Below are 26,210 nucleotides of genomic sequence, written 5' to 3'. Positions count from 1 at the left end.
CCACCTCCAATTTACATTAGCAAACGCGTTTTCTGCGTCAAGTGTAACTAGGGCAGGTCTAGCCCCTCCCTCAGTGAGACCCAGTCTAACCGCGTCTACCACTAGAATTGTCTTTCGGATATTGGTAACGGCATTGCTCCCCTTAATAAACCCCACCTGGTGGTTCGTAATGATCCTAGGTAAGATCTCGGCCAGTCTATTAGCCATGATCTTGGACATAATTTTTAAATCCTGATTTATGAGCGATATAGGTTTATAACTAGAGGGATCATCCAGGTCCTTGGTTCCCTTGGGGAGTAATTTAATATATGCTATGTTGGAATTTTTGGGTATTTCCGCCCCTCCCAGGAAAGCATTAAAGACTGAGGTTAGATCCGGCGAGATCAGATCCTTCAGAGCCTTATAGAATTCACTGTTAAAACCTTCAGGTCCCGGTGCCTTGTTGGTGTTAAGCTCCCCAATTGTTCTTGTCACCTCCTCTACTGTGATATCTGCGTTTAAGGCACTCAAATCTTCCTCTGTCAAGCTAGGCATTTGGGCTTGTCTTAGCCACTCTGCCTCGTCAGTCATGTCGTTATTCCCTGACCCATATAGTTTTCTATAGTAATCTCCCAGCAATTTATTAATGTCCTTAGGATCCGTAGTCACCACTCCCTTTGTTTTCAGTTTAGAGATCACTGTCATTTTTCTGCTGCCCCGTGCCAGATTGGCCAACATCCTCCCCGCCTTATTGCCAAACCTATGTAAGTCAACCTCCTTGTGCGACCAGAATAGTTCTTTTTTTTTGGCCCATTCGTCAAATCCTTCTTTTGCCTCCAGCCATCTGCCTTTTGTCATGGGAGATCTATTTGTCACATAATTTGTATATGCTACCCGTACTGCTTCACTATAGAAATTATAATTCTCATTGGTTTTCCGTTTGATCGTGACTGCGTACCCCACCAGACGGCCCCTTAGGACCGCTTTTGCCGTTTCCCAAAATAACACTGGGGACTCTCTATGTTCCTTATTGTCCTCTGCGAATTCTCCCCACCACTCTTGTAGCACCTTGTGGAAATTATCTTGCCTGAGAAGGAACGATGGGAATCTCCATATGATAGCTGATCCTCTCCTGAATTTCTCTCTAATGCCCAATCTCACCGGACTATGATCAGAGATCACCATATTCTCTATCACACAATCTTGTGTTCCACTCAGCAAATCTTGCGAGATCCAGAACTGATCAATACGTGACCAGCTATCATGAGGGTGAGAGAAGTGTGTATACTCTCTGTCATGTGGGTGAGTTAAGGCTACTTTACACACTGCGACATCGCTAGCGATCTCATTAGCGATGTGAAATTCTAGATCGCAAGTGAGATCTTTCGAGATCGCACATGCGTAAAATGACCTATGTGCGATCTCGAAAGATTGCCTTTGTGATCTAGAATTTCACATCGCTAACGAGATCGCTAGCGATGTCGCAGTGTGTAAAGTAGCCTTTAGTCTCCAGATATCTTTCAGTCCTACGTCTTCTAATGTTACATCCCTATTGTCTAAACTCCTGCCCACATTAGCTGTCCCCTCCTCGCCCCTCCTCCTATCTTCAGCTGAGTCCGGGACTGTGTTAAAATCGCCTCCTACTATAATGTAAGCCTCCCCATCTGCTAATATGGTGGCCTTTATGCCATCATGGATTGTGATTTGTTGTGAATTTGGGCCATAAACATTATAAATACTGAGTTTACCCGCTGGACTATCGATTGTTAAGTGCTGCCACCTTCCCTGGTCGTCTGCCTCATGTGCCACTACCTCATGGCTGAATTGTTTATTTATTAGAATCATAGTGCCCGCTTTTCTACCTTGTGCCGCTGCCCCGTAAACGGTGCCCACCCAATGTTTCTTCATGCGGAAAAAATCCTCCCCCAAGTGGGTTTCCTGTAATAAGGCAATGTCTGTCTTTAGTCTTTTCAGATGTCTCAATATCATTGCTCGTTTGTTAGGTGATCTCAGCCCTTTAACATTCCATGTAGTTATTTGTATCATGTTTACCTGTGTATTCTGCTTTTACTACTCTCTCCCCTATGGGCCCCTGCATCAAGGAAGACGAGATGTTTGACACTAGAATCACAGTTGGTACCACAAAATCGACACTCCCTTTCCCCACCTTGCAAATATAACAAATACAACAAAGAGCATGTAACTGTAAAACATATTTTCCCTTCCGAGAAATCCACGGCGCTTTCAGCCACGTTGGTGAGCTCCCCTATTCCTAGCCAAAATATGTAGCTCCCTAATCACCCCCCATAAAATATATGTTCTATCCCTGGACTAACTTGAATAAGCCTTTAAAAATTATGCAAAAATTAGCACGGTATGTGAAAACCTCAGCAAGATTCTCCAGTCCTACTTATCTGTGACTCCAGGTAGCCATCAGTCCGCTTAGAACAAGCCCACTTCATTTGAATCTGGATAACGTTCCTGGACAAAAGAGAAAAAGAAAAAAGACCAAGGGGAGAGGAGATGGAGAAAGAAAGAAAGAAAGAAAAAAAAAAGGGGGGGGGGAGAGGGCTCAGACTTTGGTATGTTTTCCTCTCTTTTCTCCTTTCCCCCTTCCTCCTCTCACCTCCCCATCCCTCTCTCCTTAATGCATCCTCCTCAACGCCTCTTCCTGTTTGGAAAAAAAAAAACAACAGGCAAAGAAGGAAAAACAATGAGTGAGTTCCAGTTCAGGTATCATGGTTTCTCTCCAAGGATTGGTTTCTGTGTTCCGGGCGAGAATTATGCTGTTGACCCCGGGGTTAGCCTCCTTTCCTCCCTGGTCTCGACTTGCTTTTGTCCCCCAAGACGTCCCACATCTCTTCCTGAGCTTGTGGGGGGTCCTCTTCTATTATTCCCTTCTCCACTAGATCCTTTTTCTTCCCTTTCTGACCTAGTCTTGTCAAGTTCTGCCATGAGAATGTTTTCTGCTTCTTTGTAGTCCTTGTAGTATACAAATGAGCCATTAGGATTTCTAACTTTCAGTGTAGCAGGGTATAATAGCTGGCATTTTACTTTTTTGATGTACAGAAATGAGCAAATTTTGCTGAATTCTTTTCTCCTTCTGGATACTTCGGCCGAGTAATCTCCAAAAATTAGCAGTCTGTTGCCTTGATATTGTAGTGGACGCTTTCGTTCTCTAAAGGCCCTCAATATTTCCTCCTTATGCTTATAATCGAGGTGCTTGACTATCACCTGTCTGGCTCTTATCGGGGTATTCTTGTTTGAGTTTTGGCCCTCTCCCTTATTCGCCTCCTGGTGTCTCAGTGGACCCACTCTGTGGGCTCTTTCAACTCTGAATTTCGCCTTTATGCCCAGGGCCTGCAGTAGCTCCAACTCGCATATATTATCCAACTGTCCAATCGACACCGACTCTGGTAATCCCACTATACGTAGGTTGTTGCGTCTCGATCTGTTTTCCAAATCTTCCGCCTTATCCTTCAAGTATTCATTAGATTTCGCTAGAGCTGCTATTTGTGCTTGCATAGCCAGTATTGTCTCCTCGGAGTCAGATATTCTCTGCTCTGATTCTGCCAGTCTAGATGCATGGGCATTTATCTGTTTTTGCATATTAGCTACTGATGTTTGTATGGCTGCCTCAATAGCCACTTTAATCTCTTTTGACAAGTGTGATGCCACTTCTTCAGCCAGTTTTTTTATAGTCCACATTAAGCTTTTGTGTATACTTGTCTTGGCCTGCAGGTGGTGCTGTTTTCTTAGCTCTCTTTGTCTGGACTGGGCCACTGCCTCCCTCCCCCAATAACTTGCAGGCTTGTGATGTTGGTGTAGCAAGCTGTTTTCTGTTTCCTTTGTAAGGGGTACTGTTAATTCTTGCATTTGACTTCCTGTGTGTCTGAGTGGGATTAATCTCCCTGTACTGTTTGTCTGTTTCATCCTCCAACACTGCTGTGTCTCTGAGCTCCCCTGCTTTGCCAGCATCTTCTTCTCTCCCTTCTGCCTCCATATCTCCCTCATCCTCCCATTGTGATCCACCCTCATCAGTCCCCTGCATCCACCTCTCTCCTGCTCTGTCCTCCTGTGACTCCTCGCTCGTATCTCCCTTATCGCCTGTCTCCTCGCTCATATCTCCCTTATCTCTCCCTCTCCGGCTCTGTGTTTGCTTTTCTGTGTCTCGCACCATTCGCTCAGGCTCCTCCCCCATCAGGCTCATTGGCGCCATGCTGTTATCTTCTTCTCTGCACTGCCTGTCCATGTCACTACTTCTCCAGGCTCCCTCACCGCTGCCAGCGCTTCTCAGGAGGTACCGTTCCATAGCTGGCTGCTTTAGATAACCTCCTGTGCTGCTCTCTCCTCGGTGGCTTGTCCGGGGGGGGGGGCTTTTTTTAGTCGGTTTCTGTGAGGGGTGGCAGGAGATTCTCCTCTAGGCTTCCACCTCAGCCAGGACCGGATCCGGAAGTCTCAAGCGCATTTTTAAAGTTTACTCAACAGCATTTAGACAAGCCTGTGAAATACTGGAAGAATATAGTGTGATCAGATGAGACTAAAATGTATCTCTTTGGATGCCATATTACACACCATGTTTGGAGGCCAAAAGGCACTGTATATCTCCCTTCACACACACAAAAAAACCCACATCGTGCCAGCAGTGAAGTTTGGAGATGGGACTCTTTTTCAGCATACAACATTGGCAGACTTCATGTAACTGAACTATGGATGAATAGACAAAGGATGATGATGCAACAAGGGTGGACATTTTGGCAAGACTGATCCCAAACGCACAGCCAAGGAAACTCAATTGGTTTCAGAGAAACAGTTCTCTCTTTGGGAGGAAGCTGCATGTGGCAGCTGAGACAGTCTGAATGGAAACTGCAAGGGTCAGCTTGGGACCTGAGCAGTCTGCTATACTGACCAAGGAAAAAAGTCTGCTTAATAGTGGACAGTAAGTCAGCCTGAGCGGTCTTGGAGCTAGGAACAAAACCAGTGAGTGTAAAGCATACTGGGCCTTGGTGTGGAATCTGATCTGCTGACTGGGAGAAACTCTGCAATTGTTGATCCTGGACTGAGAGCTGGACATGTATCTATATGTGTGAGGTTTCATATACCTGTATATGGACTGTTTATTTTGTTGCTTGTTTTCTGTTCTTCTGGGAGTATATGCATTTCAATAAATCTCCCAGTTTCATCAAGGAGCTATGTGCCTCTCTGAATACTAACAGCTTCCTAAAAGTGAGCGAATCTCTACAGGGCGCACATGGGGAGTGAGAAGGGGTTGTCCAAGTAGTCCTTTAGATGGACTGCCAAGTCTTCGTAGGTTTGCAGTTGTGCCATACTTCCATTTTTGGATGATATATTGAACACTCCCTGCTCCATGAGATGTTCAGACCTTGAGCTATTTCATTTTTTTCCCCCTGATCTGTCTGATGTGTTACTTGGTATTCATCATACTGTTTGATCCCTAATTTTCTCAAACAAACTTCTGAGTCCTTCAAAGAACAGCTGTAGTTAGCTGATTAATTTATTCTCAGTATAATTTAGCTCAAAATTAAAAAATGCTAAAGCTCTCAGAATATAGCAGTTCACAAACAGCGCTGGGGGGGTGTCAACGATTATTTTGTTTGACACAGGGAAAACATCTGTCCTATGTTTGTACGATTTAAAGAGCGTAGGTGCTCGCTGACCACAAGTAAAGGATCTACTTGATTGATTAATCAAGTGAGCATAAAGCAAGCAGGTGATCTGAAAATTTTAAGTTTGCAGGTCGAGGAATAATTAAACCTCTACTGAGAGCAGGAGATAGACACGAAGCACTTTTACAAAAGGAGGCACGCTTGATAATTCGAATGCAGCGGGCCCCCTAGGGTCAAATGATAGAAATGATCTGTTGGTCTTTCTAGAAGTATTGTGGAATACTAAGTCTAGTCTCTTTTAGTCTCCGATAAAATCTGCCATTGGTATCCAACAGGTAAAAATCAATTCTTTTTCTGGTATGACTATTGTGTGTAATGATTAATTACTTTTTAATGGTAATAACTATATGCATCACATTTAGTCATGTGATGTGCACACCTGGGTCAGGTATTTTAATTGTATTGAGCATGTCCAGCTTCAGGTGGACCTGTAGAAGTGCCGATTGCCAGAAAACGGCTGTTGTCCGGCTCAGTGCTCCTGTTTGTACCCTTTCATTGTGTCCACCGTTGCGCCGTGGCTGCTGTTTCAATACCCTTGGATTAATAAAGAAGACAAGTTTTTACATAGCTGTGTGTTCTGCTGATCTTTTGTGTATTTGGATCATTATTTTACCCACCTCTGGGATTGACAAGTAGAGCACCTCCATTGCTTCCAAGGCCTGCAGAGATGTCGGAAGTTCGGTAAGTAAAACCTACATCAGTCGGGTAGTGTCGCATTTCGTTGTGCTATTCGTTTGTTGACATTATATGGTCCATTTTCTCCTATTACCATTTTTGAAAATTAAAACTTTGGGGCCAAAGCAATATTTTAGTGAAAAAAAACAAAAAATTAAATATATTCACAGCACAATGTTATACAATTTCATGATTCACCTGAAGGATAAAATTGCTCTCTACATCCCTAGATGAATTTCATGAGAGGTGTAGTTTCCAGAATGGTTTCAATTGTGGGGGTTCTACTGTTTTGGCTTGTCAGGGGATCTTCAAATGTGACTAGAGATGAGCGAACTGGTCGCGGTTCGGCTCGAGCTTGGTTCGCCGGAGGTCGCGTTCGAGTTCGGTTCTGCAAACCGGTTCGGCAAACCACTCGAACTCCATAGGAAACAATGGGAGGCAATCACAAACACATAAAAACACCTAGAAAACACCCTCAAAGGTGTCCAAAAGGTGACAAACAACTCACAACACAACACAAACACATGGGAAAGTGACAAGGACATATACTCATGCAAAAAAAAAGAGCTGGACAAGGACTAAGAGGAGGAGACACAGATATATGAGTATATGCAAGGGAACATCGATGCCATTACTGTGCAACTTGAGCCCTGCTCATTTTAGGCTTCCAATCTGGATAAATTGCCTGAGCTCACCACGTACGCCTTGGGGATCTTGTCGTGTCCCGCAGCCAGCGTTCTCTCGGAACGTGTCCTCAGTGCTGCTGGGGGTGTGCTGACAGATAAGCACACGCGTCTGTCCACTGACAATGTGGACATACTAACGTTCACCAAAATGAGGAAGTCATGGGTCTCAGAGGACTTTTCTTCCCCTGGGTCATCCAGGGGAGGCGAAAGGCACGCGTATTTTTGAGAGTGCTTCATACAAAGCATCTTTTTCATTTTGAAAAGGGGGGTCAACTGATGCCAGTCAAGTGGGGTGTGTGGGGCCCAATTAGTGGAAACGAGGGAGACTGTGGTTGGAGTCCCCTCGCTGTGTTTCTAAAAGAACCAAGATGAACAAGTCATGGCTCTCAGAGGACTTTTCTTCCCCTTAGTCATCCAGGGGAGGTGAAAGGCACGCGTATTTTTGAGAGTGCTTCATGCAAAGCATCTTTTTCATTTTGAAAAGGGGGGTTAACTGATGCCAGTCAAGTGGGGTGTGTGTGGCCCAATTAGTGGACACGAGGAAGACTGTGGTTGGAGTCCCCTCGCTGTGTTTTGCATGCTTTTCGAAGGGCATGGCATGCCTAAGAGGTTGAGTTTCAGCATCTGCAACTTGTTGGCTACAGAAAGGCTGCCTTTACACCCTTTTGAGACCGAGGATTTTCGAGACCTTATGCCCAGTGCAGTGCCCCAAGAGCCGATGGCCATTCGCCACTCCTTCTCCAAGAAAGGCGGGCCCGCGCTATCACAGCAGGTCGCACACAACATCACCGATTCCTTGAGAAACTCTGTGTGTGTGACAGGGTGCATTTCACCACAGATACTTGGACCAGTAAGCATGTACAGGGGAGTTACATGTTGCTGACTGGGCACTGGGTAACTATGGTGAGAGATGGAGAAGGGTCTGCTGTACAAGTCTTTCCGTCCCCACGAGTTGTGTGTCAATCCTTCCTCTGTATGTACAAGTTCCTCCACTGCTTCTGCCTCCTCAACCTCGTGTGGGTCCTCCACCTCGGCCCAAACCCTGTGTGGTCAGGCCACCCTTCCTTGTAACTGTACCCAAGGAATCCCACAAACCTCCTTACTATGCTGGCCGCAGAGCTCAACAGCATGATGCGGTCGACTCATTACTTAGAAATGTCTGGGAAATGTGAGTCACCCCGCTGAGGAGTTGTGGATGGTAAGCTCTGGACAGTGAGACCGAGTTTCATCAATGGTTGTCTCCACTCAACCAGCAGTCAGGGAAGGCCGGGTGCGACAAAGATGCAAACCAGGGCAATGTGACACACTTGCCTTGTATGGCTCACGTGTTGAACCTGGTTGTCCAGCAATTTTTAAACCACTATCCCAGCCTACATGGCCTTCTGCAGAGGGCACAGTGTTACGCCTGCCTGGATCGACACACTCAGACAGGCTGTAATGGATTGGCTGGAGGGAAGCCACTCACCAAGCTGGACCCCCAGAACCCTGAAACCCTTTAACCCCTATACAGTGATTTGGAATTACACAGGGCCCAAGTTGATCAATACCTGTGGAAGGCTGCAGTTCCAGAGAATAGTATTCAGGCAGGGTCAAAACATTAATTAAGGAAGAGGAACAGAATGGGACGGCCAGGACTTAATCAGAAAACAAGCAGAGGTGAAATGCGGATTGGCCAACGAGGTACATAAACAGCAAGCAGGAAAAGTAGTCAGTTAACAAGCACACAAAATCATAAAACTGAACTGGGGGTAACAGTAACAAGAGGTTCATAGCTTTGTCTGGCAGTGGTCTGCAGACAGGATGGGCCTAAAAAAGGTTTTGATGTATTCCCATTGGTTGTAGCTGAATGATGGTACTTCATCTGTGAGATACCCACCACCTACATACAGCCTGTGGTTCTGCATCTGTCAAGGTAACGCAGCCCAGTGGGTGAGCATAACCTGCATCCACCTGCGCCACTGGCATCGACTCCTTTCCCATCATCAGCACTATGCACGAAAGGAACACGTTGTCACCTGGCGACCGGAGTACAAATTGATTGAGCAGACTCCGGTGGTGACTTAAGAGCCGTGTGCGGCAATGATGCAAACATGGGTGCGGGCCTTTGTCAGGGCAATATGACACACGTGCCTTGTATGGCTCACATGTTGAATCTGCTTCTCCAGCAATTTTTAAAACACCATCCCGGCTTACATGGCCTTGTGCAGCAGGCACGCTCACTATGTGCTCACTTCCATCGTTCGCACCCAGCAGCTCAACTTTCATCGCGCCAGAAGTCTTTTGGTCTGGCGAGTCAACGCCTGAAATGCGATGTGCTGACACGCCGGAATTTGAATCTGCACATGTTGCAGCGTCTGTGGCAGCACCGCAGAGCCCTGCTGAAATAGGTTATGACATATACCCTGGGCTAACTTGATCCAGAGGTGGTGCAGATCACGCTGCTGGACTGGTGTCAGATCAACGACCTATGCACCCTTCTACACAGTTTACAAATGTCGACGAAGATGTTTAGCACTGGCGATGCCATTCTCAGCGTGACAATTCTGGTCATCTACATGATGGAGCACACTGTAAGCATTATTCGGATTCAGGTGTTGGGACAAGAGGAAGGGGAGGAAGTACAGGAGGAGTCATATGCAGAAGGGATAACAAGATCTCCAAGGTCCAGACGTTCAGCGGCACCTAGTCGGCAGTTATGGGACGGTGGGAAAGAGGGATTAACAAGGGCGCATAGAATCAACAAAACTATTGAGGAAGGTACAGGAGCCCATGAAGAAATGGAGGACGAACTGGCGATAGGCATGGAAGACTCAGCAGATGAGTGAGAGCTTGCTCACACTTCGGTTGTGCGAGGTTGGGGGGATAGGGCAGAGGAAGGAGGCACGATTTTCACCTCTCCGCCACCAACACAGCAAGGACTTGGTGCTCCTGGATGCACAAGACACATGAGCGCCTTCTTGCTGGACTACCTACAACATGACCCTCGGATTGTACGAATTCGAAGTAATGCTGACTACTGGGTTGCCACACTGTTAGATCCCCAGTACAACACAAAATTTGGCGAAATAATTCCGGCTATAGAAAGGGACGCACGTATGCAGGAGTATCAGCAGAAGGTGGTACGCAATCTTAGATTTGCTTTTCCACTCAGCACCTGTGCTGCACAGAGTGAATCTCAACGCTTTGTCATGGATAGGAGGAAATGGTCTTTTACTTGTCCACATCTGAGGGACCGAGGGCTGGCTGCTGTGCTGAGACGGCGTTGAGTACGGTGTCCCCGCAGAGTTGCAGTTTTGGTCATATACAAAATGAGTTGAAAAAGAACAGATGCTGGTGGAAAGGGGAACAGGTGTGTTGGAAAGGGGAAAAAAGTTTGTGTCCGTGTGTTTGGTGGTTAAGTAACAGTAACATTTGCTGAAGAAACAACATCTGTTATGGTGGGAATGGCAGATTTGGATAAGGTGGTATATACTATGTTACCGCTATATAAAAAAAGTATGAAGAAAAGAAAGAGAAAGGTATATATCCCCATCGCCAGTCGGTGTCCAGATGGAAAAGGAGAGGCTGGCAACTGGAAGGTTAGGTGTAGGATACAGAGCTGAGTGGCTATGAAACTAATAGTAGCCTGAACCGAGTTAGACACCACTCGGATCTGGAGAGTGGGAGCCCTGTTAGCGTCACAGGGTCCACACACCCACCCAGCCCAGGAACTCCCTGTTAACAACACAGGGGACATTGGGTACGCTGTCCGTGTGTGTAGGGGCCACACCTGTGGACAGCAGGCGCATCAGCAGCAGCAGGCTGGTTAATGCCACTGGGCTGCACTAGCAGGAAGGACTGGTAGGACAGGAGCTGGTCTTAACCATTCTGTGTTACCAACTGTGGTGGCGGCCTGCATTGACGCCCTATCCCTCTGGCCTAAAGCCGCAATGGGTTCAACACATGGAGGTGTGTTCTTTCGGAGCATAATAGAAGACTGCGCACCTTCTTGTTGGCTTCAGCCCCTTTTATAACCTGGGTCCGCCCCAAACCAGGGTGGACCACAATGCACCTCCTGAAGACAAAAGCAGAGTGACACGTCATGAGTGGCATAACTATCGTCCTATTCGGAACTGCCACTTCAATGATTACCTCATGGCTGCCACGACCGAAACACCTTACCAGTCATCATCTGACCAACAATAATGAGGTGACAAGTCATAGGGGCAGGCCTCTGCAAGCCAGTTGGGAGTGGCCTGGCCACATCGTCAGGACACCTGATGCCCTGTGGTCTATATGGGCCCCCCACATCAGGGACAGGGCCAAAGAGTTCATTACCGGACCTAGCCTCTGATGCAGTAAGTGCCTGAGCATGCTCAGTAGCATGAAATACAGTCTCCAAAAAAAGACTATCCTCTTCAGCATGCTGTCTAGGCACAACACAGGACTTAGACCCGGCACGAAGTACAAGTACCTGTGCAAAGAGGCTTTTTGCACTAAGTGTGAAGCCCCACAGGTGTTGTGTCGGTGCGTTACCTTCAGGGACTCCACATGGAGGAACAGTCTGGTCACAGGTAGGTTGCTTCTTTATATGTAGTTTTGTGACGCCACTCTCGGTATTGTGGTCAGTGGGGACCGCCACTGCAGTGTAAGGGGACACCTGGGGCTGATGTTGGGTGCAGTTAGTTGTAGTGGCCTCCTGAGAGTGAGGCAAGCCCCAGGGCCCTGTGTAAGTGTGTGGAACCACAGGTCGCAGAATGACTCAGGCACAGTCCAAACGAGCATGCGCTGTAGCCCGAAATGAAGACTTAGCCTCAGGAATGGCACAGTCAGGCTGAGCATACTCAGTAGGTGAAACACTGGAGTTAGGCTGCGGCTGGGGTAAATCGGCACATGCATGCGCACTAGCCGCCTCTCCACACTTAGACGTGGAGGAGAAAGCAGCCAGCTGGACAACCTGAGGCACAGCCCTAAATGGCAGCTGACGCCTGGGCACAACTGGAACCGAAGCAGGTTGCTTGCGTTTACGGCGGCACCGATTCGTAACAACAAATAACAGCCAAAATAACAGGTGTACTTCTTCCCGTGGATAATCAGATATGATCCTTTTTTCATGGACACCACAATCGCTAACAAAAGTAGATGAGGCACCAAAACAGCAGCTGCTTCAATGGATCTCAAGTGCGCCATAAAGTGGCCTCTCCTCCACCTCAAGTTCAATATCACAAATACTCCATTCCACTGTGGTGTCAACCCAATCGCACTTGCTTCCTAACAGATCTCAAGTTTCCACCAGCCCTGCTGAGTATGGGGTAACAGAAATGGTTGAGTCTGCAGAGCTGTTCAGTCACACTATAGCCTGTGAATCAGAGGTCTGCTCCAAAGCTGCAGTGAGTGCAGACAAAGAAGTTGTTATTATTATTATTATTTATTTATTTATAGAGCACCATTGATTCCATAGTGCTGTACATGAGAAGGGGGTTACATACACAATACATATACAAGTAACAATAGACAGACTGGTACAGAGGGAAGAGGGCCCAGCCCTTGCGGGATTACATTGTAAAGTATTTTGGGGAGGAGACAGTAGGTGGGGTGTAGGTTGGGCGGCAGCTCCGCACGGTGGTGGGGCCATTGAAGGTTATAGTCATTTTTGAACAGATGAGTTTTCAGGTTCCATTTGAAGGTTGCAGGTGTAGCAGATAATCTGACGTGTTGAGGCAGCGAGTTCCAGGAGACAGGGGAAATGATCTGCACAGATGGCCAGAAGCTTTGTGAGTCGGATCCAGGCCCCGATGAAGAAGGTGCTAAGCATAATGTACACCGTCATTTCCAAACCGTACATCATCCTGGCGGAGACAATGGGGAACATGATGAGGAGACTCAGATACCTGATTGTAACGACAACTTTGCTATTTGGTCAGGGCAGGAAGAGGTTGTCACGGAGGACTGAGGACGAGGGGAATGAAAACACACAGGGTGATGATGAGGTTGGAGACCCCACTTACTGTCAAACCAAAGTCAGCCAGTCGATGACGTCAGCAGAGGAGGTGGAGGAGGAAGCTTCTGACGATGAGTTTACGTTGTGTCTTCCTGGATAGAGACAAAGTACTGGAAGCACGTCAACAACTGAATCCTCGGCCACAACTCTGCCTCTGAGCATAAGTCATGTTGGCTATGCAGGTCGCATGGGCTGTAAGCCTTGCCTAGCCTGGGACTTTCTGGACATAGCAAAGGATCACCCAAGTCATGTAATCTGTAACAATCTCTAAGTAGAAGGCAAAAACTCACAACTTTGAGTACTTCCACCATGAAGTGTCACATGGATATGAATTGATAGCGTGAGGATGTATTGCTCAGCTTTAGCCACTGTCAATGCAACATGCTTATTTGCCGTTCATTGCATGCATTGTTGCAGACTACACACAAGGGCTGCTGTTTTTTTGGATCTGCTTTTGTCTGTTTGGTCACTATAGCAATAGCAAAACGATCTTCGGGTGTGGACTTGGAGATGCTGTCTATGAACAGAAGGAAAAGCTGTGGTTACAGGTAAAAGGTGTGTGTTACAGCAAGGAGCCACCGTGGAAACACTTCGTTCAATTGTGAGGGGAGTCATGTTAGAGTTTGGTGAGGAGGACTGTAACGCCAGTAAGCAGCATCCTGTGCCACAGACCAACATTTTTCCGGTGCTGTCTATACTGTTTACCATGAGAGGAGCGTAAAGTCTGTATTTATGGCAACTGGACATCACAGTACCCGGGTACGGTAGGCTGTGCCCAGACAGTAATGCGTGCACGCATCACTTTGTTTTGTTAGCAAAACACATATCTGTTTTAGGTAGGCCGACTATATAGACAATGAGACTTGCTGCCTCTGCACTGTCAAATTGTCACGTACAGTTTAAATCATAGAGGGACAGCGACACATGTTTGCATTGACTGTTGCTTTTCAAGATTTCCATGACTGTGTTGCAGAGCTGTGTGGTTTGCATTCACACTGTTATCATCTGCCTTATCTGTGAGGCTTCAGGTAACAAGGGTATTCAGGGGGGTAATTGGTTTTGTCTATGTTTAGGTAGATAACTTTGAAGCTCTTGTGATGCGACACTGGTAAGCAGTGTTCACACACACACACACACACACGCACGCACACACACAAACACACAATTACTGCTGCTACGCAGAGGGATTAGCAGGTAGTAGGCAACTGAATAGATTGTTCTATTATTTCAATTTTATGCATGGTTCTTATTGTTTGTTTTGGGAAAGTTAAACAATCATTTATCAACCCAACTGCCTAGAGTGCTTTTCCTGTTGCATGGTTTTGCTGCATACTGGGGAGCCCACCAAGTACAAAACTTAAAATGAAGCATAAGTCGCAATGGGAATTTCACTGTGCTACAATGCGGCCTAGCGGGGCTGTGCAACCACCGCCTGCCCCATCAAGTGCATCTGCGTGCTCTTCATCCTCTGTGACTGTGGGGACAGCAGTCACACATGCTTTTTCACACTGAACTTCCACCCCGTTACCCATAAGCGGGAGTGTGATTGTCAGGTCGTCACTTGTTTTGGAAGTGTAAACAGATGGTATTGTTAAGCTGTCAGACATCGAGAGAACCACCAATGGATGAAGGCAACATTATATCCACGCCTGCACTTTCGTCAAAGATTGGCTGGACTACCTGCAGTTAATAATTGCATTCCACAAATGGAAAGGAGTGTAGAATGCTTGGCAGTAAAGGAACACTAACTTAGTATTCCAGACAATTTTAGGATGGCAGAAAAAGAGTCAGCTCTTTGGGCAAATTAAATAGCGTGGCAAAAGTGGGCAGGTGGGTACAGTGGCTGTGTTCTGTGGGTACCAGGACAGTAAAGGAAGCCTCACTTTCTATCCCTCCTAATGATGAAATGCAGCAAGGAATTCCATGAGTTTGCTATAAAATTTGCGTAGCAAAATGAGCAGGAGGGTGTAATGCAGAGGTGCTGGAAATTGCTTGGCACCAGTGGGACACAAATGGAGTACAACAGCCACTTTTTGGATGCCACTAAATTTCAGCATTTTTTGTCACCGTGTTTTTCCAAAAATAAGACCTCCCCCAAAAATAAGCCCTAGCAGGGATTTTCAGCATTTTCGGAGAAAGGCTTAAATATAAGCCCTTCCCCGAAAATAAGCCCTAGTCCCGAATCAATAATGAAGTGTCCCTGCAGCTAAAAAAGTTACAGATACTGCAGGACACTTCATTATACACAGCGGCACCCGGCAATTACACTCACCCGACACTGAGCAGCAGGACCTTCAGTGATCACACACCCGCACACATCAGCTCTCTCTCTCACACACACACACACACACACACAATCAGATCTCACACACCCACCAGATCGCACACACAGTCAGATGGCACACACAATCAGATCGCACACACAAACATCGGATCACACGCAAACATCAAATCACACACACACAAACATCGGATCGCACACACATCGGATCGCATACACACTCACCTCATCCAGCAACACCGATCTCTTCTCGCCACAGAATCCTGAGAGGCAGTGAGTGCAGTGGAGCGCAACGAACAGGACCTGCGTCCGGACACGTGACTTGCTCTCATTCTCTGCTGCCGTAAGTGCTGTATGTGATGTGATGTGATGTGTGTGTGTGTGATGTGCTGTGTGTGTCTGCAATCGGCTGTGTGTCTGCAATCGGCTGTGTTTTTCTGCGTTCGGCTGTGTGTGTCTGCATTCGGCTGTGTGTGTCTGTGATCGGCTGTGTGTATCTGTGATCGTATGTGTGTATCTGTGATCAGCTGTGTGTGCCTGTGATAGGATGTGTGTATCTGTGATCGGCTGTGTGTGCCTGTGATCGGATGTGTGTATCTGTGATCGGCTGTGTGTATCTGTGATCGGCTGTGTCTGCCTGCGATCGGATGTGTGTATCTGTGATGGCTGTGTGTGCCTGCGATCTGCTGTGTGTGATCTGCTGTGTATATCTGCGATCTGCTGTGTGTGTGTGCCTGTGATCAGATGTGTGTATCTGTGATCGGTGGTGTGTATCTGTGATCGGCTGTGTGTGCCTGCGATCTGCTGTGTGTGATCTGCTGTGTATATCTGTGATCTGCTGTGTGTGTGTGTGTGATCTGCTGTGTGTTTGATCTCCTGTGTGTGCCTGCGATCTGATGTGTGTGTCAGCGTGTCAGCTAGCAGCAGGGTAGGACGGCGTGCAGCACAGACCGGAGATCACAGGAGGACCTGGGAACCACGCAGAGGTCCTGGTCTGGTGAGTATGAGTCTCCTGGGAAGTGGGGGGGTTCTGCTTTTTTGGGGGGTAAACTTACCGCCAACCGTGTTTCTCCAAGAATAAGACCTCCTCCAAAAATAAGCCCTAGTGCTTTTTTGGGGGGCAAAAAAAATATAACACGGTGTCTTATTTTTGGAAAAACACGGTATTATAATAGCTTATTAAAAATGAGCAGGAGGGTGTAATGCAGAGGTGCTGGAAATTGCTTGGCAACAGTGGGACACAAATGGAGTACAACAGCCACTTTTTGGATGCAACTAACTTTCAGCATTTTTTGCTATTATAATAGCTTATTAAAAATGAGCAGGAGGGTGTAATGCAGAGGTGCTGGAAATTGCTTGGCACCAGTGGGACACAAATGGAGTACAGCAGCCACTTTTTGTATGCCACAAAGTTTAAGCATTTTTTGCTATTATAATAGCTTAGTACAAATGAGCTTGAGGGTGTAATGCAGAGGTGCTGGAAATTGCTTGGCACCAGTGGGACACAAATGGAGTACAACAGCCACTTTTTGGATGCAACTAACTTTCAGCATTTTTTGCTATTATAATAGCTTAGTAAAAATGAGCTTGAGGGTGCAATGCAGAGGTGCTGGAAATTGCTTGGCACCAGTGGGACACTAATGGAGTCCAACAGCCACTTTTTGGATGCCACTAACTGGCAGCACTCTTCTCAATTAAAATGGCTTTGCAAAAATGTGCAGGAGGGGAGAATGCAGAGGTGGTGGGACTTGCTTGGCACCAGTGGGACACTAATGGAGGACAGCAGCCACTCTTTGGATGGCACTAACTGGCAGCACTCTGCAATTAAAATGGCTTTGCAAAAAAGGGCAGGAGGGTACAGTGGCTGGGTTGTGGGTCAGTGTAGAGGAAAGGAAGTCTCTGTTATCTGAAGCTGTAAAAAGCGTTTCCACGGACCTGACTGTCACCTATGGCTCTGAGTCAGCTGTAATTAGCCCTTAAAAGGGCTGAAATAAACTTCTGTCCCTAATGAGTAGAGCACTGTGTGTATAGCGCACACAGCAGGATTGGCGACAGGAACTGCGTGAGCGGTGACTGACACCCAGACGCAGAAGGCAGATAATGGCGTTCTGGGGGAAAATGTCCGTTTTTATAATGCAAGAACATGTGACATGGACAGCCTATGACACATGCCATTGCTTCTCTGGCAAAAAGTACACTTAGCCGTGTGTGTGTCTGGGATTGGCTGACATGCTGGCCCGCCCCACTACACGCGTGCTTAGGGAAGGAAGAAAAAAAAAAATGGCGATCACCATTATCCCAGCAGCAGTGATCTAAACGCGCAGCCCCCGCACACTATACGCTGAAATTTGATAATAGTGTGAATCACAGAGTGACTCACACTATTACAGTGAAAAGCCAGCTAGTAATTAGCTAGGCTTTTTGCTGATAGAACCGTTCTCGAACGTAACTCGAGCTAACGAACTTTTTGCAAAAAGCTCGAATTCTAGTTCTATCTAGAACACCCCCCAAAATCACTCGAACCGCGAACTGCAGAACCACGAACCACGCTCAACTCTAAATGTGACATGACATCCGCTATCTATTCTATCCAAAATGGCGCTCCAAAATTCAAATAGAGCTCCTTCCCTGACTAGCGTCCAAACAGTGGTTTCCACCACACATGAGGTATCGATGTACAACAAATTGTAGGGTCCCTTTTCTCTTGTTACCTTTGTGAAAATGAAAAAATTGGGGCTAGAGAAATATTTATGTGGCAAAAAGTAAAATTTTCATTTGTTTTACTTCCACATTGCTTTAATTCCTGTGCTGCGCCTATATCGTTAATAAACTTGAATGTGGGTTTGAGCACTTTGAGGGGTGTAGTTGATAAGATGGTATACTTTTTGGATATTTTCTGCCACTAAGGCCACCAGGCAAACAATGTAAGAAAAAAAGAAAGGCGAGCGATCCTGAATGAAGACCGCTACAGAAATGTAAAATCACAGTGATTAGAAGCTCACCTATGGCGGTTGTGCACCCTTGCACAACTTCGGTTAGCGTGGAAGAATGGTAACAGGCTGGTCAGAAGGCAATGACACCGCAGAGATGTACCAGTGTAGCACGCACGGGGTCTGGAAGATTTCTCCCGCACTACAAGGAAGCAGAATCACTGGGGAACCGGAGACCAGCACTAACATTTGAGATGATCTGGAGAATAACACAGCTCCCCCAACTGAGAGGCAGACTCACCACGGAGCTCAGGAACCAGCACTGATACCGGGATTAAAAAGCAAGCACAGACCAGGATTAAGCTCGCTAGATCGGCGTGTGAGGTAAAATCCGGTGGGCTTGTTTGTTTGGAACTGCTGCTGCACTCAGAGCCTCTCACCTGCAGGCAGGTGTAGATCAATTCAAAGGAAAAAAAATATTGGCTTTAGCAGAGGCGCTATGGACCAATACAAAACAAGGTTTATTCTAAAAAATGCACGGAAATTGAACACACAATGCATTTCTGGAACCCACAATACAAATGGCCCCTTCCTCAGGTGTAAATAACCACAAAGGGCTGCCGCATTTATACCCATGCGCACTTACCAATTATATATTGATTGGATCAAACAATTGCTGATTAAACTTTTTACCCCAATAACTTCCTAACAAAAAAATTGTTTAAAAATTGGTGCTTACATAAAGTAGACGTGGCAAATGTTATTTCCTAACCTCTCTACCCCCCACCCTCTGCCGCTAGCGATATTTCTGACTCGCCCACCCCAGGGCTCTGTGACACCCGGTGCCGGGCCGGACTAATCCGGGGGTAGTCAGCGGTGGCAGGGCCCGGCTCCGTGACCCTGGCGGGGTCAACTAATATGGCGGCTGTGGGGATGGTGATTATAAAGTTTATGGAAGTATATTCGTGACGCCACCTGTGGATTGCGGCTATGGAGCCGCCACTGCTGGATAGGGCCTCCGGGGCTGATGTAATAGCAGCTGGGATGGTTCTGCTCCCCACAGGTGGAGCGGTACCCCGGGGCAACCATTGGTGCTTATGAAAGTCTATGCAATTGTGGGGGCGGTACAGGGCCAATCAGGTAGTGCAAAGAACCGACACAAACAACAGTCTCTTTACCTTCTTTTCTTTTTCTTGGCAACAGTTTAGTCCTGGGAGACCGTCACATGTGGTAAGGGCGATCCAGTCGGCCTGGAAGTACCTGGGGTGATCTCTTTGGCCAGTCGAGTAATGAGGCCTACTCCCTGCTCTTTCTCTGCTTCTACAGGACCCTGCGATCTTGGTTTAGCAGTGGCCCTCTTGCTGCTGGGACTTGTGGTAAGTCCCTTTCCCTGTGTGGTAGGCTGCGCAGGCCCTCTCTGGTGCTTCTCTGCTGGAGTCCACACAGGGCCCCTGTGATGAAGCTTGACCTTCGGGTTCTTTATGGGGGCCAGGGCACCTGCAGCCCTCCTGCCTGTCGGATTCGGCTACTGGGGAAGGGTTTTACACCCTGGCAACCACAGACTCCGACGTCTGATGTTTTGTTCCGTGCTCTTCTGAGGCGAACAGGTTCTAACCCGTCCTCCTCTAGCGTCTTCTCTACGTGCCTTGCTACGGCTCCTGCTTTCCTGGGTTGAGCTAGCCTAGCTCAAAACCCCAGCTCACAAGACCGTACTACTCAGCTCCCCTCTCCTTGAACTTCCCTCACAGAATACCTAACTCCTCCCTCAGGTCAGAGCTTCAGGAAGTGCTCCCTGGAACTCCAAGTTTAGAGCTCCCTCTGCTGGCCTGAGGGAGAAACGGTGTTGAATGTTGGTACTTACTGGCCAATAGACTTCCCCAATTACCTCCAGGCTCAGCATTAACTCTTTGGAGGGGCAACACTGTTGTGGCAACCAGATGCTGGGGTGGCACATTTCATTTTCTTTTTTTCCTCCCCTTCTACCAATAGCCATAACTTTATTTTTTATTTTCCCATGAATATTGTAATATGAAGGCTTCTTTTTTGCTGGATGAGTTGTACTTTTGAATGATACAATTAGTTTTACCATATAGTATACTGCAAAACGGTGACATTGCAAAAAACTTATTGTTGGTGGTCTTTTATTTACCACATTCACTATATGGTAAAAATGATGTATCACTATGATGCTTCACTTCGGTAGGAGTTCTTAAATAATAAACATTTTATCTATGGCAGGGGTGGGGAACCTCCGGCCCACGGACCGTATGTGGCCCGCAATGACTTTTTCTGCAGCTCCCGGGCAGATTCCCAGGGACCGCAGTGCTGGGGCAGCCGCCGCATCTTGCTGGCTGCTGGCCCTTTAAAACCCCGCACAGCGCGTTCAATGCTGAACTCTGCAATTCCTATACCAATGAACTACGTTCTCACGCTGGCACTGGCTAGTGTGAGGACATACTTTGTAGGCACGAGGTGCGCTCCAGCCCAGCAGCAGAAGAGCTGATTGCTCCATCATCTCCCAGGTCCCTGGTGGCAGCAGCAGCAGCACTCCCTGTGCCCGGCAGCGGCAGCAGCAGCGCTCTGTGCCTGATGGCAGCAGCGCTCTTTGTGCTCGGCGGCAGCAGCGCTCTCTGTGCCCGGCGGCGGCAGCAGCGCCCTGTGCCCAGCGGCCGCAGCAGCGCTCTGTGCTCGGCGGCAGCAGCGCTCCCTGTGCCCGGCGGCAGCAGCAGCAGCGCTCTGTGCTCAGCAGCAGCAGCGCTTTCTGTGCTTGGCGGCAGCAGCGCTCTCTGTGCCTGCAGCTCCATTCAGGTCTGTCTGTCTGCCTCCAGCCTCATCCAGGTCTGTCTGTCTGCCTCCAGCCACATCCAGGTCTGTCTGTCTGCCTCCAGCCTCATCCAGGTCTGTCTGTCTGTCTGCCTCCAGCCTCATCCAGATCTGTCTGTGCTTCCCCAGCTATGTCTATACCCCCAACAATTTTTGTGCCCCCCAGCTATGTCTGTGCACCCTAGTGATGTATATACCCCCTATGATGTCTGTGCTGACCAGTGATGTTTGTACCCCCAGTCATGTCTATGCCCCACTGCTTCCCTAGTGATGTATATTCCTCCCAGCTCTTCCCCGCAATGTTTCTGCCCCCCAGCTATATCTGTGCTCCCCAACAACGATGTATATACCACCAGTGACGTATCTACCCCCCCAGTGATGTTTATGCAAACAGCCACATCTATGCCTCGCAACTTTGCTAATGATGTATATTCCTCCCAGTCCTCCCCAGTGATGTATTTGTTTTCAGCATCTCCTTTGATGTCTATGCTCCCATTCTCCCTACTGTAGTCATGTGTATGCCCCCCAGCCTCCCCAGTGATCTATATTCCTCCCAACCCTCCCCTAAGATGTATATACAGCAGTCACAGCCAACTGAAACCTGGAAAAGCAGTTGTGAGTAGTAACAAGCTCAATATCACTTAACATCTCAGCCGCACCAAAGAGTAGACGCTCCAGCCACCACAGTGAGTTAATTGTTTGACCAAATATATTAGGGTAATTTTCAAGTTGATAATTTTGTGCGGCCCCCGAAGTGTGGTAGAAATTTCCAAATGGCCCCCGGCAGAAAAAATGTTCCCTACCCCTGATCTAAGGGGTGAAAAATAAATTCAGAAGTTTGTCCAAAAAAAGAATAGCACTTTTGTCGCTATTTTCCGAGACCCATAGCGTTCTCATTTTTGGTTCCTGGGGCTCAGTGACGGCTTATTTTTTGTGACATTTTTAATTTATACTATTGTTTTGCGTAGATGCGATGTTTTGATCGCCTGTAAATGCAATGTTACAGCGACCAAAAAATTAAATTTTGGCATTTGGTACACGGCGTAGTGATAAAAAAATTAAACCAATCAGATTAATTTTATATTTTGATAGATCGGGTATTTCTGAATGCTGCAATACAAAATGTTTTGGGGTTTTTTTTAGTTTATTTTCAATAGGGCAAAAGGAGGGTGATTTGAACTTTTTAGGCTTTTTAGTTTTTAATTATTTTTTTTTTTTAACTTTATTTTTATTAATTTTGCTATTCCCCTTAGGGGACTTTGACTGCAATGTCTAATCGCTTCTGCTAATCAGAGCGAGGCTGTAGCGTCGCTCTGATAAGCAGAAATACTGTGTTCCTGTGAGCGGTGCCACTCTGTTGGCACCTCATAGGAAGTGAGTCATGGTAGCATCAAGGGTCATCAGCTGATCCCGTGCTACAATGGCAATACCATGGTGCCCTGTAACAAAACTGTAACAATGCAGTGCCATGAAAAGAATCTGCATAATGAATCATATGTTAAATAGTTGCAAGTCAAATTTATGTATGAGATAGCCAAGATGATTGTTCGAAGTTGTAGTGGATTGTGAGATGTGGAGGCTAAAGTTACCCTCTTATTCATCAGTGCATATAAATATTTTCCGTGCTGGGAAAAGATCATTTTAAATCTTTGGATTTTAGATGTTATTAAAAAATGGTCTAATGCTAAACTTTTTATCCCCCCCCATTGAAATATACCCTTTTTTGGGAGGGGGGAGAGGATGGGAGACTGTTAGCCCTAGAACAAAAAATCTCAGTTCTTCTAAGGGATAAAATTTTGCATTAGAGAAACTTTTTTACTTCTATTCTTAGTAAGGAAAATGAATATAAATCTAAAAGGTCTACATAAGTTTCAAAAATAGAACATTTTAAAAACTGAGACTTTAGGAACTATAAAAGACTTGTTATCAGGATTGTTTTATGGGGATATTGGACATAAAAAACACCTATTATTGTATGCTGATTGTCAGAATACCTAAGAGAAGCAATTATGTTTCAAGGAAGGTCAACATGATGGCTCAAATCAAACCAAGGGAAACATCTGTCAGGAGTTTGAATAGTCTCCCCATGTTTGATTAGGTTTTCTCTGGGTTCTCCTGATTTCTCCCATAGCCTAAATTACCTATTAGTATATCTTTAGACTATGTGCGCACGTTGCGTATTTGCATGCATCCTGTCTCCCCAGCATAATCTATGAAGATTATGCAGGAGACGTGCGCACATGGCGTATTAGAGCGCAGCGCTTCGGCTGCTGCCCAAAGCGCGCGTTCTAAGAAGTGACGTGTCACTTCTTTCCTGCGCTCTGCATGCAGCGCCTGCTCTGTCTATGGGAGGGGCTGTGCTCAGAGCGCATGAAATCGGCTTTTTTTTCATTACGGACTCTTTCTGTGGCCATTTGAAGTGCACATGTGCTGTTCAAATCGCTGCAGAAAATTCTGCAGGGACAAATGCTACGTGCGCACATAGCCTTACATTGTGAAGACAGTGCTGATGATGTCTGTAAAGTGCTGTGAAAACTAATGGTACTATTTCCAAGATTGAGCCTTGCTCTTAAAATGGCACTCTGGATCTTCACAATGGTAACTTCTATGGTGGTAGCTTTCATAAAAAGGAATGACATTTTATTCATCTCTTATATTATTTCTGAAGCAGCTCAAACAAAACAAAAATGTCAGTAGTATGTATAGTGGAAGTAGGGTATCTTCTCTTTGGTGTTCCATAAATTACCAGTAATTTAAAAAAAAAAAAAATGGCTCCCGTAAATCATCAAACTTTCCCAGGCATACCCTTTTAAACATTTTTTATAAAAAAAAAATTCTGTATCAAGAGAAAATTCAAAAGGTGCATCTGTCATTGTCATCTGCAGGTGACAATGAGAATGACCATGTCAGTTCTAAGATGCCCGACATCCTGTATTCTTGGTGTACAGTGGGCTCAAGGCCATTCCAGATATCTTTAATCCCGAATTCTAGATAACTGGGGAAAAAAGGGGCAATAGTCTACACATCGATATGACTGTTTACCACAATACATGTCAAAAGCGAACATGGTGGTAGAACGTCATATCTTTCCATAGAGTATAATATTAGATCTAGTGATAATAATGACTGATGCCAGCCCTTACAGATGGGTGCTCATATGGATTCTCACAATCTGTTAGGAACATGGGAAATTTTTTCCTAAAATAGTTTTCCAAAGTGATGGCAAACCTAAGAAGTCTTTCTTCCTCCGCTGGCTGGGCAACAGTACTGTAGTGCAATATCATAACCACCAAGGGGTTTAAGATCCGCAAACTGCTTCAAATCTGCAAGGACAAAATAAGCAACGTGCATGAGATTTCAGAAGTCTCATTCACTTTCCCAGGACAGTACTTTTGGTAATGATTTCTGCTCTCTCTTCACACATGAAATTTGTAACCATCCATAGATTTTTACATTTCTCGGAGCCATTATTAGATCTGTTCTGGTCCTCTCTCCCAGAGTACCTGGACACTATAACATTTAGTTTTTTTTTTCTTATTGTTATCACATCAGTTGAAAAAGAAAAACGGAAGGCAGCACACCTAAAGAGTGTACCAATTTCTTTTTTTTAATTTATGATCCCATTGTGGCAACATTTCGGTTCTATTGTGTGAACCACCTCGTCTACATGAGGAACCTGAAATTGTCTGGTGTCTGGAGTTGGACTAATGCAAACCTTACCAGCCATAAACCAATGCTCAATCTGGCAAAGGAAAACCCACCGTTTTCATTTGGCATGCCTGATGCTATCCTACATCGGATGACGTCTTCTCTTTTTTATGCACTTAGACAGCACAGATTTATGATTCCTTCATTGCACTATCTCAGAGATTTGAGAAGGTCAAATATCCACCGCCTGGGTTGAAAATGGAACTAAGCCTTTCAACACGGAAGAAGGAGATTAAACCGACGAGGATGGGATTCGAACCCATGCATGCAGAGCACAATGGATTAGCAGTCCATCGCCTTAACCACTCGGCCACCTCGTCTACATGAGAAACCTGAAATCAGGTGTTCTGATCTGATGAGGATTTTGACTAGTCTGTGCAATTGAGCTAAAGATTGTGTATCGGCCTCTGGCAAAATGGACCTTATCACATCTCCTACACTGGATAATGTCAAGAGTTAGACTAGCTCAAACCATATCAGAAATGAGCTAATGCTCAGGGTTTTAATAACAGTATTTTTACTAAAGATTGAATGTCGTGTCTGTATTGAAGCCCTGAAAATTGGTTTATCCCAGATAGCATTTGCATTAGTTTGTCTCTAGACATCAGATGACACTGAAGAAGATCAGAAAAGGCCACTCTACCAGAAGCTGCTTTACTATCGGTCTGTAGGAAAAGAGGTGCTGTGGCTTAGTTGGTTAAAGCGCCTGTCTAGTAAACAGGAGATCCTGAGTTCGAATCTCAGCAGTGCCTTCTTTTCATAGTCTCGGTATAGAAGTTTCGATTTTTAAAGGGCACCTTTCATAGTGAGAGACTAATGTCAAATTTGTCTTTCTCACATCTCTGAGATAGTTGAATGAAGGAATTATAAATATGTGCTGTCTAAGTGCTCAGAAGGAAGAAGATGTCATGCGATGTAGGATGGCATCAAGCATGCCAAATAAAAACAGTGGTTTTCTTTTGCCAGATTGAAATGCTTCCATCTCTCCCTGCTAGAAAAGTGTGATAGCTGTCTTCTTGAACAGTGAAAGGGTAAGAAAACAACAAGAACAAAGATGGAAGTCAAAACCATGCATAAACAGCTCAATCCATAGAATGTATTGATAATGCATCACCTGAACTTCACAGCCAACTTCTCTGCCCAAAAACGTAGAAACCAGACCATAAGATCTGAAGAGCATTTTGATGAGTCTTTGCTTTTTCACTGAAGGTTTTAAGTTGGCCTCTAACGGAGTGGGCCTTATCTCTTCTCCTTCATTGTCTGGTGTCTGGAGTTGGACTAATGCAAACCTTACCAGCCATAAACCAATGCTCAATCTGGCAAAGGAGGTTTTCATTTGGCATGCCTGATGCCATCCTACATCGGATGACGTCTTCTCTTTTTTATGCACTTAGACAGCACAGATTTATGATTCCTTCATTGCACTATCTCAGAGATTTGAGAAGGTCAAATATCCACCGC

The 26,210-nt window shown here is 46.1% G+C and overlaps 2 non-coding genes across 2 annotated transcripts; one reads left to right on the top strand and one right to left on the bottom strand.

Moving 5' to 3' along the window:
• Window positions 1–24,987: 24,987 nt before the first annotated feature.
• Window positions 24,988–25,069, bottom strand: TRNAS-GCU (transfer RNA serine (anticodon GCU)). The gene has a single exon. It is a non-coding gene; the product is annotated as a tRNA-Ser (tRNA).
• Window positions 25,070–25,427: 358 nt separating this feature from the next.
• On the top strand, window positions 25,428–25,501 carry TRNAT-AGU (transfer RNA threonine (anticodon AGU)). The gene has a single exon. It is a non-coding gene; the product is annotated as a tRNA-Thr (tRNA).
• The last annotated feature ends 709 nt before the right edge of the window (window positions 25,502–26,210 follow it).

This window comes from Anomaloglossus baeobatrachus, chromosome 7, assembly GCF_048569485.1.
Source record: "Anomaloglossus baeobatrachus isolate aAnoBae1 chromosome 7, aAnoBae1.hap1, whole genome shotgun sequence".
In the NCBI taxonomy this organism is placed as follows: domain Eukaryota; kingdom Metazoa; phylum Chordata; class Amphibia; order Anura; family Aromobatidae; genus Anomaloglossus; species Anomaloglossus baeobatrachus.
Note: the sequence above shows the minus strand (reverse complement) of the source record. Positions and strands in the feature narration are given on the sequence as shown.